This window comes from Varroa destructor, unplaced genomic scaffold (genome assembly GCF_002443255.2).
Source record: "Varroa destructor unplaced genomic scaffold, Vdes_3.0 BEIS01000004.1, whole genome shotgun sequence".
NCBI lineage: Eukaryota > Metazoa > Arthropoda > Arachnida > Mesostigmata > Varroidae > Varroa > Varroa destructor.
In genome coordinates, this window is record NW_019211457.1 from 2447154 (window position 1) to 2459963 (window position 12810).

A 12810-nucleotide genomic window follows, 5' to 3' on the forward strand; every position below is an offset into this window, starting at 1 on the left:
ATACTAATGAATCAGGAGATGATTATTTTTTGTTGCCAAGTAGTTCGACATAACACCAACAACGAATGCCCCTTTGACAGTAAAAAACAATGGTTAACGCGTAAAATATCCAAAACCGGGTTCCGCTAAAGTTGCCACAGCGGTAATTGTCTACCCCTATAGAAATAGGCCTAATTAACTTGAAAACATGCGGTATAATTATATGAATTTTGGCAATTACTAACAATCGTGCTAGCCGTTGACAGTATAGGTCCGAATTAACGGTTTTGCTTGGCCGCCTCGACTCATAGAGCGCTATTATTATCCAGCTTCACGAAATCAATAACATCATTTGTCGGCGTGGAGTTTTCCACAGACTGCGTATTTTTTTCCTTTTTCTTTTTTTATTTGCAAATTATTGTCGTATGTGATCCTCTTTTCAACAGCCGTGATTTTTGTTCTTCAAACCGTGTAATGGTGAATGTGTGTTCCGTGGAGATGTCGTTTCCAGAACGAAAGCGATAAAGCTATACTGGGGTCGTTTCGGCCAATATCGTATCTTAGCCATAAATAATAGCTCACATTTTCTACGGGTTTGAGGACCGTTTGACTTCATTATAATATACGCGTAAAATGCAGTGAGTTTTTACAGACACTTCAGTGATCTTCAAGCTGCTTCATCATAACTAAACGAAGGCAGTTTAGTACAATGAATAATTATCATGTAACGCTGATCCGACACAAGTTACGTAGCTCGAAATGTGAAGCCATTTAGCTAGAGAAAGATTTTTGAACCAGTATATATAGTTTGTGGCAGTATCTATTTTTTTTTCTGACTTTCTGGCATAGAGCGGCAAGGGTTGATGGGTAAGAGTTGGTGTTTAGATTGAGGCAAATGATATCCAACATCGCAAATAGCACGCGTATTATTTTAACTAACTAGAACCGCGCGTATAGGTTGGTACGTAACTATAATCACTAACTTTATGTAATCGAATTATTTGCCATCGTTGATTGCCCCATGGCTAACCCATCTGAAGTAAACAATTACGCTCGTACGTTCCGTGAAGTCAACGTGTTTAATGCACATATTTTAAAATCTACTTGCCTCTTCCCAAACTATTAGCTCAATGATCCTTTCCTGTTTATTTTTTCCGTTATTTTTCCATGCACAATCCGTACTTGTTCGGTGGTACATGAAGACAGGAACAACGGTCGAACCGACGTTGTCTGCTGTTTTTTTTTTTGCTATGTTTTACAGCTGGCAGTTAGACCAATAAGAATTACCTTAAATGACTGGCTTTCCAGACGAAAAGAGTCGCATATATACGCCCTGTTTCAAATACATGGCACTACGAGTCCTTAGATTTAGCAGGCAAACACGTTAACCATTACGTTATCACGCGTATAGTGATATTTTTATTTATACTTTTTTATTCAACTTTTTTTTTATTTAATTTAATACATTTATATATTAGCTACTACCTGAATTTGAATGTGCCATTGTCACGGTCATTAGAAAACAGTAAACTGGATTCCACCCTTCTGCTATCTTTAAAGCTGGCGCAATGATTGCTTTAACCTATCTGTGTCGTCACTCTTACTATTTTCCGTTGCTGCAGAATAACAGAGTAAGTCCAAATATGCTAAGCTCCGCTCTCAGGAAGTACACCGTATGATCGTACCGATTACGTTTGACGTTCGATCAGCAATCAGCGAGCATTTGGCGCAAGCGTCATCGCTGTTCTTCGAGACTAAACTACCAAATACATCTGCAATCTCTGTCGTCTGTTCGAATCATATTTACATGATATATACTTCGTACATTTTTCATACAGGGACAGGGAAAGGGTAGTTTTAGCTAGCCATTTTATTAACGAAGGACTGCTCCCCTTGACGGACGATAGGTGATCCTTTGTTGGCCAACTACGTCATATCTTCGCAGCGTAGAACGTTGGCTATGGAGGAAGAAGCAGACGAAAACTCTTGCAAGGCAAATACCCCGTAGAAGGAGTATGGGAAGTAAGCTTTGCAGAACGGTTTTTTTCATGGGTCCCTTCGCCTGAGGATGACAGCACTAGTGCTGGTGATAGCTTTCTGTCCACAACAAACACAGCGACAGCCACCCCCCTTAGTCGCGCTGTCCTGTAGCATCCTAATGTCTTGGATCGACGGATAGGGTAGGGACACTCAGCGGTACCTTCTTCTCGGCCCCTTTGTCGTAATATTGAACTATTCCTATGGTCTTGACTGTACGATGTATGGAAACATAGGCGTCCTAGACCAGGTGTGTGGCTAGGTCTGGCATCAAAGATTTCTATACCTTACCTGACATAGAGCCGTTGCCTGAATGGCAGGTAGGGTACAGAAGGTAAGGAACGAAGAGGAGGTCCATCCCCATGCAGGGCGAATCTATGAGGCTGCTGCTGCTGCTCCCATACGAGAAAGAAGCGTGGAGACATTACTGCCTCCATATGTTTTCTACCCGAGTGGTTGTCGTGGACACATCAACGGACTACGGACGAGAAAAAGCCTTAGAAAATGGTTAACTTAAATGACAGACGGGTTACCTTGTCGCCGTAAGCTCAATATGGACCCATATTTATTGACAGGTCCCCATAAAGACACAGCAACACACAACTGGGACATCAGAGTAAAATTAAGACGACATGAGTAGTACATATCAGCGAGGAATGAGCACAGGTAGAATAATACCTAGGCGGGGCTCTTTCGGGCGAAGTCGCCAACGGCTGTGGGCAGTAAAGTGTTGTCAAAGCAATACGAATGTACGTCTTTGCGGGAAGGTGAAAACCCGATGATTATCGCAGGTCGAGGACAGTTCAGAGAATATCATCAGGTCACAGCGGAGACAAGAGATGGACTCCGACGAAAGTAAATATAAAGTGGGCACGTACAGACATAAGCTCCGGAGTGGATCCGCCTGTAGTAGTTTTCGCTTAGGCTATCGTCCGTGCTCTTGATGCTGCTGCTGTTGATGGGTGGAGCCACGCCATGGACCGGGACTACGGTCTTTTGCTAGTTACTTTTGAAGGCCGCTAGTGCTAACTTTTTCACTAACTGCAGGATTTTGTCGTTCGTATAAGAAATTGTCTTGGTAACGTCTCGGTTTCAGGCAAGCGTTGCGTATGGCAATAATTGCATAAGAGTACGCTAATATATAATATAACGTGCTATATTAAATGTTTCTGTTATTGTGTTTGCTTGCGTTTCAGATTATTAAGCTTCAAACTTGTTGTTAGCCCAACGAATTTTTATGCTAGTGACATTCATATGACAAATATTTGCCCTCCGCGCTTAGTTCCAAACATCATTCAGACGAAGCTTTTAAATGCCTCCAAAACGAAGCTTCCTGAAGAAGCTTAGGTTAATCATTTAAACGAGATACGTTCACTTGTTATTCGAATTAGTAAGAGTTATGATAAAAAAATCTTTCACTGCTAAGTAATTTAAAATTATGTCTAGGCATCCTGAAGCTACTTCGCCTGAAGCGTGAAAAGGGGTAGAAGGTTAGCTTGCCGTATCTGTTGGGGAACATGTGGCTCGTGATAAACGAAATAAATCCTCAGTTAAACGTGAGTCAAGAATGGATGTGATTACGGAAGGATCCTAATTCGTAATTACTGTGATGAGACAGTCCTGCAAATCATTTTCACAGGCGTGTTCTTCCTAAGTTAATAAAGGGTAGTTTCAAAATAGCCTTTGAAGTTAACCTACACTTAAAGCACTAGTGATACGGCAAAAACACATCGTTTGAGGATAGGCGTATAGTACTTCCGCAAAAAAAAGAAACTTGAAGCTTAAACTTTAAATAGTTATCGTTCAATTCATATGTGTGGCAAATTTTTGTTCCTCTCGACTTCAGGAAACGTCCTGCAGTGACGATCTGCGTTATGCATGAAGGAGGAAGCCGTTAATATATTATAATAAAACTTTGAGCTTAATTTCTTTATAGTTACAGTGGCGCATTACGCCGCAGATTACCGGTCACGATATTATATTATCTTTGTATTACACAATACAATATTATAATTAAAACGGAATTGTATTTTGTAAGAAAAACATTAAATAAAGTCATCATTATAAAAACGTGATATCAAGATCAAGGTAAAATTTTAAATTCTAAATCTAGTGGTACATTTTACTAATGCTTCCTGCAACAAAATAAGCTACAAGACGAGTACAGCCAGCGTTTAAATCAATATCACATCATCCGCTTTCCATTTGTTTGTAACGACCACCTGGACAGAAACAGCCGCTCGCAATAGTTGGTCCCGTCTGAAACAAAACTGTCGCTTTGTCCTTCTACTTCAAAAATTTGTCTGCTTTCATAGACCCCCTTCGTTTTTCCAGCCAGCTGTCTTCTCATTTGTGCTAGACTTTCATAACTGTGTTAGTTTACAGCAGATGAATCTCTGGTGTTTAGATGTACCTAGTTACGCTGACCACGACTTAACGCCGAAGACTCTCTTCATATTATTCATTTACGGCTAAAAAGTTATCGAACGGTGAGATGAAGGGTGGAAACCTGGCTGCCCCCAGGCTGGCCTCTTTTGCCGAACTAGTACAACTGCAGGTGCTACTACGATTACAACGTATAATTAATCTTTCATTGCTTTCACCGAGGTAGATAAAGGGCCTCAGTTTTCTTCGATTTTATCGCCTCGTCACGTTCTTCAGTTGACTCTATATCTGGTAGCCTCTTACGCTTGGTGCTACTGACGCCGCTTGTTGTGCTCTAACGTGAACAACCTTTGTTTCTAACAGTATTATTTCCGCAGTACTGGCTAGTTAGTTCTAGGGTCCTTTGCTAATAGATGCTTTGTTTAGGATTTCACGTGATCGTTTGTGTGGCTTTTCCCAAGGTTGTATGCAGGTTGGGTTGAACGATGCGTAGTCGTATAAGTTAGAAATAGGAAAAGAAAGAGCGTGCTGTAATTTAAGGGAAGATTCCGAATGTCAGAAAGGGATCTGAATATTACCTTCTTTTGCTGGTCAACCGAATTCCTTCGATTTCGACAGAGCTCACCAATTTTCTTTACTCTCATTCTAGTTGTTATTGCTACTCCTGTTGTTCCTTGCGTGATGGTGAAAGCTGCTCTGGAGCTCTCATCCAGAGCGCAGTAGTTTCGTTAAATTCGAAAAAAAAACCGACTAGATTCAGTGTGCTTAGGTTCTAACGTGAGGCTGGAGATGCTTTATCTGTTGGCTTCTGCAATAGGCTCCCGAATAGGTTGAACTGGTGCACTTGCGTTCTTTATGGGGTTCCACAATTCCTATTACGGCAAATACTATTATTTCTATGCGATTAGAAATTACATGGTAAGTTTGCTTGGAAATTGCTAGCGCATAACTGTTTGACTCACGACGGAGACACGTTAGCGATCATGCATCTACAGCTATGTAATGCTTCGCTTTACGTTAAACTTCGAGCGGATAGATGGGAGTCGTTAAAAGCCATGATGTCAATTATTCAAGAAGAGAGCAGAGTTTTCATCTGGTACTGTTTTTAAAGCAGCTGGTCCAACGGCGACTAAACCTCGTCTTAGCGCCCTCAGACTTCGCCAAATCTTCATGCTCCCCAGCCCACGTTCTCTTTAACTGTTCCGCTTTCATCTCCCATACGCGATATTCTTTCCTCGAGGAAAAGCTCGCGTGAGCAACCAATTGCTTGAACGTCTCAACAAAGACGAGCAGACAGTGTATACCGCCAGCAAATACCGAAAGTTTACGGCACGAAAAATATAGAAGGACAAACAGACAGATTGGAAGAGAGCGAAGGGAAGGAGGGAGCGCGAGAGAGGGGGAAGGGGCAAGTACGACGCAAGTGAGAGCAATGCTATAACAACACGGATCGGGCAAACTAAGCACGATGTGAGAAAAACAATGGCTTCTTTACGTTGACTGTTAGTCCAATGTTGTTTTATTCCTAATAGCCATCAGCACCGTTACGGCTAGAATAATGAATCCCCTAATTACTATATACGTCTGCTGGTAGAGTGCCAGTAGCGGCAGTGCGGATCTCTCGGGACATCGTTTACACAGCAAATCATATTTACATCTCTCCATAGTATTGCAGTAGATAATTGCTCATTCCAAACAAATGCCCCGTCTTGGCATGAAATATAATTAGCCTTTGTAAGGAAGAAATCTACTTAACAAAATGCTCTACATGCGGGCAAGGGGCACCGGTAGGTAGATGTAGGCTTAAGGGGGGTAAAAAATTTTATTGATATACGAAATCAAACGATGAAAATTGGTTCTTTTGTAACAACCAACCCTTGTCTACTTTAACCAAATAACAGGTCAAATAAAAAAAAAGAAAAGCTAAACAGTAAATAAATCTCGTACGTTTATACGCAGAGCAAATTTCATTGATTTCCTTTGAAAATTGCCTTACTTCTTCTCCACCGTAATCTTGATCGTTTACCTTCGTGTCTTATCCGGAGCAGGGTGGAGTGTCTCCCCCATAAGAGCTTGGGACGACTCGTTCGCTACTGTTTTCCACGCTCCCATCTGTTTCGTTAATACCAGATGGTGGAATGGCGAAAGGCCGTCGCTGAAAGCTCCGAACAAAACCTTTTGATTCACTGATCTTTCTTCGATACCAACATCCTGGCGAGTCATCTTACTTTGCTTTTTCTCCTGCCTTGTCCTTCTTTGGGATTACCTTGCTGACGTATACAGCTTCATTTGAAAGCCACACCCCGAGGTTTTAGGGGGAACGGTCGAAAAGAAGCGAGGATAGCAGACTGCAGCCGACTTTTATGGACTCAAAGAATAAACAAACAGTGGAGGCTGTGCGTGTGCTGTGATGAACGATGAGCAACAGGTGGAATTGATTTAACAGGTGGAAATAGGGAATCTGTTTTCCAGTTGCGTGTTGTAGTAATAAGAAGTGAATTGAAAGGAACGGCCGCTAAAAACATCGGAAAAAAAAAATGTTCTCAGGCGCGAACAGTGTTATCTAGCATCGGAAAAGGTCCTTTGTCACTTATGTCTAGGTGAACGGCGAGGCATTCGTGTGATGCTAAAGGTTTTGCGACCAGGCGAAGAAACATTTCCATGTGCCGCCATAACCTTGAATACACATACTTGCTGGGTCTGTTGTATTAGTTACTCTTCTGTGTTGATATGAAATGAGTTGCCAGTTAACAATTAGTAGAAGTTGAGGAAACTTCGTTTTAAGCAACACTCATAGAACGAATTGCTATAGATTGTTTGGTTTACAGCACTATAGATCCGCCGGCTAAATTTAGTATATCCAAATCGCTTGTTCCTGGCGTTTTAAAATGTTTGTCATTTTAGATACGTTTGAGCGTAGACAACCTGTTAATGACATAGTAATAAAGCAACAAAACTATAAAGCAAAAACAATAAAATATATAGTATGTTTGATTTGTTCGCTGTCTTTTAATCTTCGAGGAGACGTCATTACTGGCGAGGAGTCGCTCTTCGAAGCATTGCAATGGTAACGTTAACTGCTGAGACAGCAAGGCGCTTTTCAGCCCTAACAATGTACCTTAGAACCCTTAAACGTTCTCGGATCATTCCGAAAATTATGGAACAACCAGGTACGATGGTGATAGATTGCTAACCAGTAAAAGCTAATTTAAAAAGATACATTAAGGAGTGTTTTGGAAATTCAACTATACAATGATCTTCAAAAATTATCATTCTGAACGACAACTAGTATATTGCGACACAAAGATTAGACCGCGACGTCTCAAGTCGCGCATATTATAACTCATAAATAATAGTTTCGGCTAATTTCCCGTGTAAGATGCTGCAATGATTGACGACAGAACGAAAATTTTTCAACCGGGGGTAGACATGCTTCGTTTCACGCCAGAAGGTATTAATAGTCCGAAAAAAACATGAAACTTTTCTTTTCGTGTAGCAACCGTACACTAACAGGCTATTTGCGAGTAGAAACAGCTGGGGGAAATAGGCCTAAGGTTGGCTATACCTCAGTCGTAAGTCTGTCAGCCAAGCCAAATGAAGGATCGACTCAGGACGAGGAGGTGATCGCTCACGAGGTGTCGAAGGATTAGTGAATTGAAGGTTGGCCGTGAAATCGCACTTTTGGTGCTTTATGCTACTTTGTGAGGTTTGTGGGTGTAACCAACGCTTCGCTCTTTCCGTGAATCGACCCCGTCCATATCAATGCCTTGTCGCACAGTTGTCTCGCAGGGTTCTTCATTTGTGCCCGACCACACGGATCCTAGCCGGAAAGAACAAGTCGATTTGAGTTCCATGTTCTTTTTACAGTAGTTGTTTTATCTCAGCAAGTTATAGCTCTCGCTCACACAAGCTGTTGATTTCGTAGAAATACTATTCGATAGTATCGCCTCGGAGGTAAACAACTCGCATGCGATAATCTCGTATTCGCTTTGCATGCTACCGCTTTACCACAAGCAGCACAATAAATCATGTTAACGTCGCCCAGGTTTACCCGCAGAGAATCGCGCCCAGAAGCGTCAACGGGCACAACCTCTACAAAACCCTGATCTGTTCTCCTATACCTTTACCTGAAGCCATCGAAAATAGTATTTTTACTAACATTATTACTATTATTACGCGTAAAAGACACAGGCATCATATATTGCAGGAAAAAGTACGATTGGTTAGAGTCACACTACTTAATACTACAAATAATTTACTGCTTAGTAATTCAAATTAGACTTCCGGGGCAGCGAGCCGTCCGTGGATGGCGTGCTGATGGCGGAGACATCTGGGTTTGAAAATTTCATTGAGTCATTTCGACCTAAGTTAGTTTTAAGGGTCATTCCAATCGAGAGAACGGAAGATAGCCCAGCACTAGCTCAGTATATTCGTCTCTGCATGAACAGGGCCCAATTTTCGTCTGACCCACAAGCGGTAGGCATAGGGGTAGTAACGTTACAGCGACTGAAAATCTTCAGTTCAAGAATGCTGACTCTCGAGCAACATATAGTTAAACGTATCATGGTGTTGTCTTTTGCCAATATATTGCCTCGTTCGGTCCTGATTTATTGTTTTTGCTCTGGGGATACCTGAGGTTTTCGTTCGACTACCGCCTTGCCGCAGGGCTCATGGCCCCGTTATCACCTTTCGTTAGCTCCTGGAATTGAACCCAGTTGAGAGTGGGAACCGATAGTTGCAACAGGAGTGTCTTCTTTTTCAGGTGGCACCCTTTTTCCTAGTTTTGGGCATTTGTTAATTTCAATGTTGTTGCTACAACTACTGGCGATGTGCCATTGTAATCTTAGCTACTATTTTTTTGGGACCTACGCACGCTTCTTCGGACTGGTGCAGCAGAAGGAGGGTCAAAACAAGCGGCCAGAGATAAACAGGCAGATGCGCAGCTCACAGAGGTTAAGTCATGGCTACTGTCATCGGCAATCGAAATATGTTGTATGTCGTCCTCCCTGTAAGTCCACTCGACTGGGTTGCCGATGTCGCTTCAATGTCCCTCTTATTTCGCCCCGGTTCATTACAACCGTATGCTTACGTACACTCAATACAAACAGCATAATGTTGGCGTTTGGCATAGAGTGCCTGTCCGCTTCCTTGCTAGCAAATTTACCATGAAATGGCGCAAAGATCTAATCGTAGCGACAGCTAGACATCGACATGGCGATAAGAACTCTTTTCGTCGCCCAATTTCAATAATATGAGTAACAAAAAAGAGCGAAGAATAAAAGCTGCCGGTATGATTGACGAGAGTATGTGCTACAGATATTAATATTTCATAGGTGTGAACAAGAAAACTCTACTCGAAGGACTTTCTGGCGATTGTCTGCCCATCGACGGGTCAGTGCCCTTGCAAGAAAAACACATCTAGCAGTTACGGCAACGCTCTGTCCAGAGACCAATAGGCAAACAGCACAGAGAAAGTTGAAACGAAAACAAGTGAATGTACGGACGAAAACGGCCTTAGCGTTCGATAGGGGCCACTTAAAAAAATGTGTCAAGTTTTACGCCCGGTACTACCGTTAGGCATCCTACCGGGCAGCTGACCTTTTCTGACACCAAACTAAGGGATTCGAATGTAGATCGCCAGATATTCACAAGCCCAGTAGGCAAACACGTTACCCACTGACCTGCCACGGAGATTGTTTGTCCCACATTATAACTTCAATCGGTCTCACTGCATATCTTCATTTAGGGACAGATTGCTGAGGGCCGATGTTCTCCATCGACCGTTCTTACACGACAGATCGTCCTTCAATAATCATACGTACAGATAAATCGGGTCAAGTAGGCTGGCTGCCACTGCAAAACATTTTGAATATTGGATGGGTACGTGAACGATACGCTTAATTACCCACAGGTGCAATGAAGCTAAATTTATAGACAGCGATAAGTCAACTCCATACAGAGGGCAGATTATATTGGCCCTGTACATCAAAGGCGGCTCATTGAACGGCCTAAATTGAACGAGCCTTGCTGAAATACAACATTGAAACGATTTAAGGTGAAATGTGGCCATGCTGCTATTTCGAAGCCGACCTAAAGATATATAGACTTTAAGACGAAGCAAAACCCGCTCAAAAGAAAGGCCATGATAACGATCATAATCTTAATAATTCTTTATTCAATCAACGTGTGCTATAGCAATGTCATTAGCGGCGTTATATAATGAAGAGATTGTCCTTATTACAATGCTAAATACAATGTGCAATAATCCTTCCTAATGAATGAATCGTTAAAACAAATATACTGCGTTTTGCTGCAGATTGACCCGCCAGTCAAACAGTCCATAGCAAATCATTCTATCACGTGATTCTAAACAATTTCTATAGTGGTACCGCTGAATTCGAAAAAGTTTACATTTTACTAGAAGTTGAGCGGTAGACACAACTGCTTGTCTTCATTCAATCTCGAATAGTACCTTTGTGGATCCGCCGTTTAGCGCGTATGCCACATAGTCTGGTATAAATGAGTGGATGCGTAAACGTCAGACACTGGGATGCTAGTGGAATCTGCTCAGCATCCGATACGCGTGGCGCTATCAGTGGGATATTACCTTGCTATGTACAGCTATATCGATCTATATTAAGCTACTAATGCAGGCATAAATGACATTTGTCAGCTGACATATGTCGAAAATCCTTTTTTTGCGCAGAGCCCAAAAACGCGTTGTCGCTTTTTTGGGCTCTGCGCAAATATGTGGCTATATTATTGGTTGTATATCACAAGCAGGAAGTAGCACTTTGCTCCATTGAAACCGATGGCAACCTTGATACGAGTCCCGGTTCACCTTTGACACTTTGCAGTTATTCAATGCCAATTGTACAGTTAAGATTGTGTCGTATGAATTTAATCGTAAACCTGACCTTCGTTATCTGCCTTAGCGTCAAGACACGGTATCTTAGAATCCATACATGTTCTTAGGTAGTATATGAGCTGTATAGTTTACTTATGGATGTTATTCGTGAATCGGGAATCGGATCCAACAGATAAAATCGTTAAATAACATAAATGCACATTTATATATATATGAGTAATTGGCTATAGCATCTGCGTCAGATTTGGATGTCTGCTTAGAAGTCTTATCGCGTTTAGCTGATTGGCTTACATCGTCCCAGCCGAGAGTCACTCCGATTTTCTGAAGCTTTTTTCGATCATTGTTCGGCTCAGCCTCTATGCGTTCCAGGCAACGCTTAAAAACAGGACCTTACCTATAACTTGAAATATTTCTAGACAATTTTTGAGACCCGACATGATTGAAATCAGCCATTCTATTCTAACGGTTCATTGAGCTATGTACGTTTCTATGTAAGCTATCAGTCAATGGACATCTCAAACAAAGCTGTTGCACACAAGAATAGATACTGTGTTCTCTGACATAAATACAGCACATCAGCGAGCGTCGACAATAGCAAGAAACTATGGATCAATTGCGTGTCAAACCTAATATACATAAATGAGATCTATATTATGTCATCATATTTCCAATCATGAAGATAATCTGTGCCCAAACTCCGTCGTAGTAAAGGTAAACACCTTCCGACAATGATTGCAGTGTGCACATAAAAACGGAACGCTGTAAGTTCATTTTTTGTCTATTATCTGTAAGACCAGTTTTTTTTCTTTAAATAAAAAAAAAAACTTTCTTTAAGTCTTTCTCCCCTTCCATTTTGCTCTTTTCTGCGTATATATTGAATGGAGCTATCTTGGCATAGAAATCGTTCATTAACTGGCTATTTTGAGCAGGTCTTATCCGGAAATATCAATAGTTCCCGGTCGTGCAAGCCCTACTAGCGGACGTCTACCCTTCAGCCTCAACTTCCAGGAAACAAAGGTGATGTTACATCTACTGGCGCAGCGCATGGCCTTTGCGATCAGACATGAATGTCGGTAAATCAGATCGAAATTGCCTATTATACCACGAAGACTGCAGCCAACCAATCGGATATTCATAACATCGCGTAACTCTTAATAGGCAGCCGGACAATGTTTGTACTTTCATTGAAATTTACCCTTTGCTTTGTAAATAGTAGAGTGTTCTGTGAAATTAAGAAAAATGAGAAAAAAAAACACCTTAAAATCACACGTTACCTCAGATAACGGCTAATCTCTGTTAAAAACACGTTAATTAGGTTTATTATACTTAGGGTGAAGCTGAATCGATTCATTGGAAATCTCGGACACTCATATTCGCCTAAAATATCTTTCTGTAGATTTTTTCTTTTCGGTTTTGAAGAAACTGTTACTGTCCATAAAGTTGACTGCATAAGAAAACAAATCGAAGCAGACCAGCGTAGTTTCCGGCAGGCCTGCGTAACTTTACGAACAGATTGTTTATAACGTAGAATTATAAAAACA

General features: G+C 41.5%; 1 protein-coding gene across 5 annotated transcripts in view; it reads left to right on the forward strand.

The window, feature by feature from the left end:
- The window catches only part of LOC111248825 (uncharacterized), a 141069-nt gene that overhangs the window by 46815 nt on the left and 81444 nt on the right, over nt 1–12810 (forward strand). Inside the window, exon 6 of one of the 5 annotated variants that reach the window (XM_086988643.1) lies at nt 12199–12286. The exons of the other annotated variants lie outside the window; for them this stretch is intronic. The gene's annotated coding sequence lies outside the window, so the exon portion shown is untranslated. The remainder of the gene's footprint in view (nt 1–12198; nt 12287–12810) is intronic. 5 annotated transcript variants of the gene reach the window in all.